We start from the raw sequence: 8,276 nt of genomic DNA, 5'->3' as shown, positions 1-8,276 counted from the left end.
CAATACCTCCTCATTAGTTATGTGATCTACCCATCTAATCTTCAGCATTCTTCTGTAGCACCACATTTCGAAAGCTTCTATTCCCTTCTTGTCTGAACTATTTATCGTCCACGTTTCACTTCCATACATGGCTACACTCCCTACAAATACTTTCAGGACCGAATTCCTGGCGCCCGCATCTCGTGCTCGTGCGGTAGCGTTCTCGCTTCCCATGCCCGGGTTCCCGGGTTCGATTCCCGGCGGGGTCAGGGATTTTCTCTGCCTCGTAATGGCTGGGTGTTGTGTGCTGTCCTTAGGTTAGTTAGGTTTAAGTAGTTCTAAGTTCTAGGGGACTTATGACCACAGCAGTTGAGTCCCATAGTGCTCAGAGCCATTTTTGACTTCCTGACATTTAAAGCCATACTCGATGTTAACAAATTTTTATTCTTCAGAAACGCTTTCCTTGCCATTGCCAGTCTACATTTTATATCCTCTCTACTTCGACCATCATCAGTTATTTTGCTCCCCAAATACCAAAACTCCTTTACTACGTTACGTGTCTCATTTCCTAATCTAACTCCCTCAGCATCACCCGACTTAATTCGACTACATTCCATTATCCTCGTTTTGCTTTTGTTGATGTTCATCTTATACCCTCCTTTCAAGACACTGTCCATTCCGTTCAACTGCTCTTCCAAGTCATTTGCTGTCTCTGACAGAATTTCAATGCCATCGGCGAACCTCAAAGTTTTTATTTCTTCTCCATGGATTTTTATACCTACTCCGAACTTTTCTTTTGTTTCCTTTATTGCTTGCTCAATATACAGATTGAATAACATCGGGGATAGGCTACAACCCTGTCTCACTCTCTTCCCAACCACTGCTTCCCTTTCATACCCCTCGACTCTTATAACTGCCATCTGGTTTCTGTACAAATTGTAAATAGCCTTTCGCTCCCTGTATTTTACCCCTGCCACCTTCAGAATTTGAAAGAGAGTATTCCAATCAACATTGTCGAAAGCTTTCTCTAAGTCTACAAATGCTAGAAACGTAGATTTGCCTTTCCTTAATCTTTCTTCTAAGATAAGTCGTAGAGTCATTATTGCCTCACGTGTTCCAACATTTCTACGAAATCCAAATTGATCTTCCCCGAGGTCGGCTTCTATCAGTTTTTCCATTCGTCTATAAAGAATTCGCTTTAGTATTTTGCAGCTGTGACTTATTAAACTGATAGTTCGGCAATTTTCACACCTTTCTTTGGGATTGGAATTATTTTATTCTTCATGAAGTCTGAGGGTATTTCGCCTGTCTCATACATCTTGCTCACCAGATGGTAGCGTTTTGTCAGGACTGGCTCTCCCATGGCTGTCAGTAGTTCTAATGGAATGTTGTCTACTCCGGGGGCCTTGTCTTTCAGTGTTCTGTCAAACTCTTCACGCAGTATCATATCTCCCATTTCATCTTCATCTACATCTTCATTTTCCATTATATTTTCCATTATATTGTCTTCAAGTACATCGCCCTTGTATAGATCCCCTATATTCTCCTTCCACCTTTCTGCTTTCCCTTCTTTCCTTAGAACTGGGTTTCCATCAAAGCTCTTGATATTCATGCAAGTGGTTCTCCTTTCTCCAAAGGTCTCTTTAATTTTACTGTAGGCAATATCTATCTTACCCCTAGTGAGATAAGCCTCTACATCCTTAAATTTGTCCTCTAGCCAACCCTGCTTAGCCATTTTGCACTTCCTGTCGATATCATTTTTGAGACGTTTGTATTCCTTTTTGCCTGTTTCATTTACTGCATTTTTATATTTTCTCCTTTCATCAATTAAATTCAACATTTCTTCTGTTACCCAAGGGTTTCTACTAGCCCTCGTCTCTCTACCTATTTTGTAGTGGTTAATAAAGAAGAGAAGAGAAGAAAAGAAAAAGAAAAGACTGAAAATGGTGGGAAGAAATGGTGAATAAAAAAGGGGTTTTATAATCGTAAATGACCGTGAAAAAAGGTAAAGAATGAAAAGCAAATCGGACTTCGCATTACAGAAAAGCTATCGGACTTCGTGATTAGGAAAACCTATTGTTGGGGTGGTCCTTGTGGCGTTTTTGAGCTAAAGTTAAACCAATTTCCACTACAAAAAGTATTGAAAATGAGCAGAGAATAACAAAATGTAACTGACAGGGGAAATGGCGTAGATAAGAGTTCATCCTTTACCAGGTTAAATGTCTTCTTTCATGCGGCGTCCAGGTCTTCAAAAATCTCCTACTTCATTTCTGCGCGAAAAGTCTGCTCCGAAATCTTGCAATAAGTTTCACTGTCCAGGAATTTCTAATGTATACAAAACCGTCTTGATATTAAATGCAATTTATTTTACGTTGCTTCTCTCCATCCTCCGAATTTCATAACAACTTCCACAATGACTACACATTAAAATCAGATCAAGACTAGCTAATAAGTTTTTTACGTCAGCATCAGATCACGTCTGCATTAAGCTTCCGCTCTCGAGAGACAATTAAGAAACGAATAGAAAACAATAAAAGAGTTACAATTTTAGTAATTTCTCTGCCGTCGAGCGCTCATACCGCTGCGACGGGATATTTTTTATCTGAGGGAACGAGTGTAGCGCGGCGAAATTCAAAGTCCCGCTACATCGCCCCCTCGACTGTCACGCTAAAACATTTAGCGTGGCAGGCTAGCAAACAATAGAATAGATATACCTAAATGTCTATTATACATCTTTTCATAGGATGCGCCACGTGCATACTTAGGGGATTATCTTTGTCAATACTTACTTTCTAAATCTATATACTACATACAATTGTTACAGTTTTGATCCTTTTTACACAGTTAATATATATTTACATACAGTTTGTTTGAACAAGCTGCTCGCCAGCGCAGTTAATGTTGTGCGCTTCCAGCGTTGGTTTCCCATTGCATCTCTGGCAGCACGTAGTCTTTGCGCATGCGCAATAGCATCACTGAATTTCGCGTGCGGCAGTTTGATAATCGCTGTGTTATGACAATCTTGCACAGTATTCACTTTCACATAGTGTTCATTACAAGTTGTTATTCATAAATGGCGTGTAAAGTTCGGTGACACCATAAGATTGAGCGTGTGCGTGATCTGAAGCAACGTCCATGTCTTCTGTTACAACACAATACTCCAGGTCCTTGTGCGTTTTCATGACTATAGTTCCCGGGGCATATATGGTCGATGTAGTTTTTAGCCTCCACATTGCCTACGGTAGGTGCTGAATTTGTTGTCTCCAAAGCATCTGAAGGCCGGCCAGGAACAACGGCGTCGATATTCGCAAAGATAGGTGTTTCACCACATTGTTTACACTTGCCAACAAACGTTCATTTGCAGTGTGAAAATCCTCATTATCGTCGAAGTAAATTGCAGTTTATATCGATTTACAAATAGTTATTTGGTTTATGCACCATAAGTTTCACAAACAACACAAAATTCGTCGTTTATAACGTTCACAGTTTGCAACACTTTTTTGCAATATTTACATTTTAACAGTTCACTTTGTCCAAGCATGTTTACATCGTTAATTATGAAAGCTTACATTTCGTGGTCACATTTCAAAATATGTTGACAATATTCAAAGTTTTAATACATATGCAAATACATATAAATTTACAAGAATCTGCGTGTGAAATATTTACACTAAAGATTATACTAAGTCCCATTGGCTTTCTTTTATTGGGGTATTAATTTTTTTTTTATTCAGGTTTGGGCGTGCCAAGGGATATCAGACTTAATACTTAAAGCACGGGCTTTCCTTCATTTATTATTTATCTCTTTCTTTTGATTCCATATCTTGGCTAGTGGTTGACCAGGCTTGTAATGCCTTACCCAATTTTCTTCATGTCTTTTAATTCATACCTGAAAGTTTACTGTCACACAATATATTCTTACATTCCAGAGACAAACAATATCCAGCTGCAGGAGGTGGTAGGATAATGAGAAAGAAAGAAAGATAGACTGGAAGAAACTATTCACTACCTATAAACTACCAAATCCTACAGCTAATACATAAAAAAAGAGAACGTAATACATTATAACGTTTGCATCACCTTTAAGGGGTGTGTGAAAGGAGGTGCTTCAATTTACCAAATCATGGGTAAATATAAGTGTCCTTACGTCAAGTCTGTGTAGTGTAACATCATGACAGATTCTCTGTTTGTGTTGTGATTGTTCATATGACTTAGTGTATTATACCTTAACAAATCCTTGCATGAGTGAATCGCATATCTCTCAGTACTTCCTCAATATCTCCACTTCTTGTGGATACCGTCTATACAAATGGAAAATGTATCTCAGAGATTGTCTCTCTCATAATGTGTATTATATAATGACATCTCAAATTTCCTCTCAAGAGTTCAACCATGAACTTTCTTCTACTTTAATGAAGGTTAAACATTATGTATGTTTTGTGTATATATATATATATATATATATATATATATATATATATATATATATATATATATTCATTTCTTTCTATAAAACATAAATAAAGAACGTAGTCTTATAATTGACAGTAAAATGTCTCTTTCTCAGTGTCCGTTGCTCGACTTCGGCTGCACGGGTGGTCACGTCTCCTTTGCACTTATCTTGCATTACCTGAAAAGTCAAATGTTGTTTACAAAGTAGATGTAATTTTGTCATTTGTTCGCTAAGTGGAGGTGTTGTACGAGTCGCAAAAACGGCCTTAATAACACTCCTATCTGTTGCTTCCTCAGGGTTTTCTGTCGTGTGTAAGTATAATAAAGGCTAACATGGCACTAAATTTCACTTTCGTAAAAAAAAAATTTTTTATGCAAATGTATTCACATGAGGGCTGTGTAAAAACTATATTTCAACTTAAGTTCCTTAAAATATCATTCTCCTGTCTGAACACGAACTACAAATGTTTTCTTCCACACAGTGGCTTAACAAAACTTAACGAAAGGTTACCAAGTTACACTTCTGCAATAAATTAAAGCTAATGTGTTTCCAAGCTACATTTTTATTACACTTATTTCCACAGCTGTAATCATCATTATGTTCACTCTGCTTTTCTTGCATTCGTTCATTTTCAAGGGCACTGAAAATAGATTCACATTTAGCGTCTTGTACTCACGTGTTCTAACTCATCACAAATGTTTACTTTCTTTCAAACTGAAATTCTTATGTAATCTTAAAGATGTAGACTGTTTACTCACTTCTCTATGTAGCACAATATTACCAAAACATTCTCACTCATTCCTTACTCGAATATTCATCATAATATATATATCCTTATACATTAAACATATTCCTCATCAAACATTAATATATCACATACGTGGGGCACTTCTATTCTCATAAACTTCCAATAATATTTTCCTCAAATAATCTCTTGTCCCCATCAACTACTTCACAGTAACTTACCTTCTTATATTAACTTAAATATTCACTCATTCATACTGGTCATTCATTCTTACATCCTCATTCATTCTGCTACATACCTATGTCATTACTGATTTCAACAGCTATTATCTCCTGTCATTAGAGTGCCTTGAAATAACTAACTAATTGTTGATTCATCTTATAATTTACAATTAACAACAAATGTAACCTGTGTAGATCTCATTCCTATATGAATATCTTTTCTCATTCAGTAAGTGTACTCACCTGGGTTTACATTCTCTTCATAATTATGTGTACAAGTGTAACTGCAGTATATAATTTCCGTAAATGAATGTTTGTGTTCTTAGGCTGTATAACTTAATGTTCATGTATTCAATACAAATTTTTATGATCTCGTTTTCACAGCAACTTGCTCATGTTCAACTTAGTTATCATTATATTATGTTGTTTTAGTGCACAAAGGGTTTCAAATGTCTGTGGCGATGCAGCCCCCTCGGCTTGTGAGATAACGGGTATTCTAGGGAGTAACAACCTGGGTGAGGTATGCTTGCTATTCTGAAAGGACCCGAATAGCTGCCATTTCCTGTTCAGTTGTTTTAATGTTGTAGACTTGGGATGTGAACGCAAAAAAACAAGGTCATCGACCTGATAGGTTTGTTAATTCCTGTTGTGCTGTCATTTTGTCGTCGTACCTGAGGAAACAAACCGTCTCAGCCGTTGCGCTCTTACAACACCTCACGACCGAAGCACGAGCGCTTAGCTCGGTCGTCGACTGTTTTCCGTCGTCTGCTGTGTTTGGCCGGGTTCATTGACCAGCTTCTCTATGTTTACATTCCGGCCGGTTGGCACCCACGCGTCAGCTGATGGCGCGCCGCAATTGTTATTGCTACTCCGTGGCGGGGAGTGCATAACTGTACTGGGGAACGGCGGTGGATTCCGTGGAGGGTTATGATTTGTCATGCGCGAATTTTGTGTGTTCCCCATATTCTGTCGGTGATTGTTAGGATTGTTATTGTTTTGGTGGTAATTATGTCTGTTATATGGCATGTTCCTGTCAAAGTAGCCCGGGTTGTACCGGTTATTCTCACGTCTCCTATTGCTGTTGTTGTTGTACTGTCTGTGATTTTCATTTTGCCTGTAGTTACCATTTTGATATGGGTGATAATTATTGTTGTTATTATTATTCCACGAATTTCTGCGGTTGTTCCTACCGTCATATACGTTTCCATTTGAGTATGTTTCGCGCGCAGGCATCGTACTGTGTCGCGGCGCGGAGGGATGGTTCCACCAACCACCGTCACTACGGTTCCTTTGGGGTGGGTGCTGATTTTGGTTACTAATATGAGTAAAATTTGAATGGCGTGAATCGCCTCTATAAACTACGGCCATTTGATCTAAGAAGTTTAAAAAACTCTTAATGTCATTCTCCGGTACTCCTATTTATCTGTCTCGGTATGGAAAGGGTAAGTGGCTCTTTAAAGTGTCAATTATCGCTGGCAAGTCGGCTGGTTTGGTCCAGTACAGTGTCTTGTCTAGGTACCTCTCAAAGTATTATCTTAATGTCTCTTTTTTAGGGTCATAGGTCTCTCCTTAGACTCTGTTGCTCATTCTCGGACCAGAATTCGTCCAAGAAGGCTTGTTCGAACTGTTCAAACGTAAGGCACCGCCGTTTCATAGCGGGACCCCACTTAGCTGCTCGTCCTCTCACGAGATTAGTGACGTATCTGATTTTATCGACTTCTGACCAACTACGTGGAAAAACACCGTCAAATGATCTAATAAACACAATAGGGTGGACTTTGTGCTTGTCCTCACCGGAAAATGTCTGGAAATACCCATGTCTTACAAACGTGTCATCGGCCATGCCGGTTGGCATAACCGTATTGACGTAGTTTGTGTTACTTGCTACTCTAGGTGTCGTACCGTAATATTGCTCGTTTGGTGGAAAAGAAAGCGGCACATTGTAATTTTGATTGGAAATAGGTGATTCCACAATAGGTGTTCTGTCTGTGTCATTAGCCATGGTTTTAGCTGTTTTGTCGTTTCCTGACGATGTGTTTGCACCAATCGCCAAACACGGCACAACATTGTCTCGTAATTTTGTCGCTTCGTCTTCTATGTGTTTTGTCTCGTCTTTAACATGTGTCTTTGTTTTTGAATGTATGTCCTGTGTAATTGTTTCAAGTTTTTTGTCCAGATAGTCGTCACACAATTTACATTCGTGTACAATTCTTTCGGCCATGTTGGTGTCGTTGTTTCGTGACGCGAGGTCCGCTCGATCTTCTAATTTTCCTATCTTTTCTTTGAGGTGGGTTTGTTCAAGAACTACCATTGTGAGCTGTTGGGTAATATTTCCCACTTCTTCAGCCAGCTTTTCTTGGGTGGAGCTAGCTGAAGTGTGGGCCTGAGCTAACTCTTCCACACGGGTGTTCACTTCCTGCTGCATATTAACTATTTGAGTTAACTGATTCTCACATCGGGTGATATTGTTTTTTGTTTCATGTGTGAATGTAACCAAAGTTTCTTCCTGTTAAGTGACTCGGTCGGACAATGTCTCAAATCGCTGGCTGAGCTGTTGAGTGGTGTTATTTAATTCTGTCATCTGTTTTGTCGTTCGTTCAAAATTTTCGGTCATAGTACGGTTTAATACGTCAAATTTTTCGTCGCTTTTATCTAGCCTTTGTTTAAAGTCCTGACCAAGTGCGTCCAGTTTTGCGTCAATTTTCTGACTAACGTCTCGTTTCATGTCTGCAAATAACTCGAATAGTCGGTCCAGTTTGTCAGTTTCCTGTGTCCCATTTGTGTCACATTGCTGAATTTGTCTCATATTCGGTTCTGACATTGATGTTAACAATGGCGCTGACGGTCTAAAGTCGCCATCTGTTTATTATCACAAATG

Source organism: Schistocerca serialis, chromosome 2, assembly GCF_023864345.2.
Source record: "Schistocerca serialis cubense isolate TAMUIC-IGC-003099 chromosome 2, iqSchSeri2.2, whole genome shotgun sequence".
Lineage (NCBI taxonomy): Eukaryota > Metazoa > Arthropoda > Insecta > Orthoptera > Acrididae > Schistocerca > Schistocerca serialis.
This window is presented reverse-complemented; position numbering follows the sequence as displayed.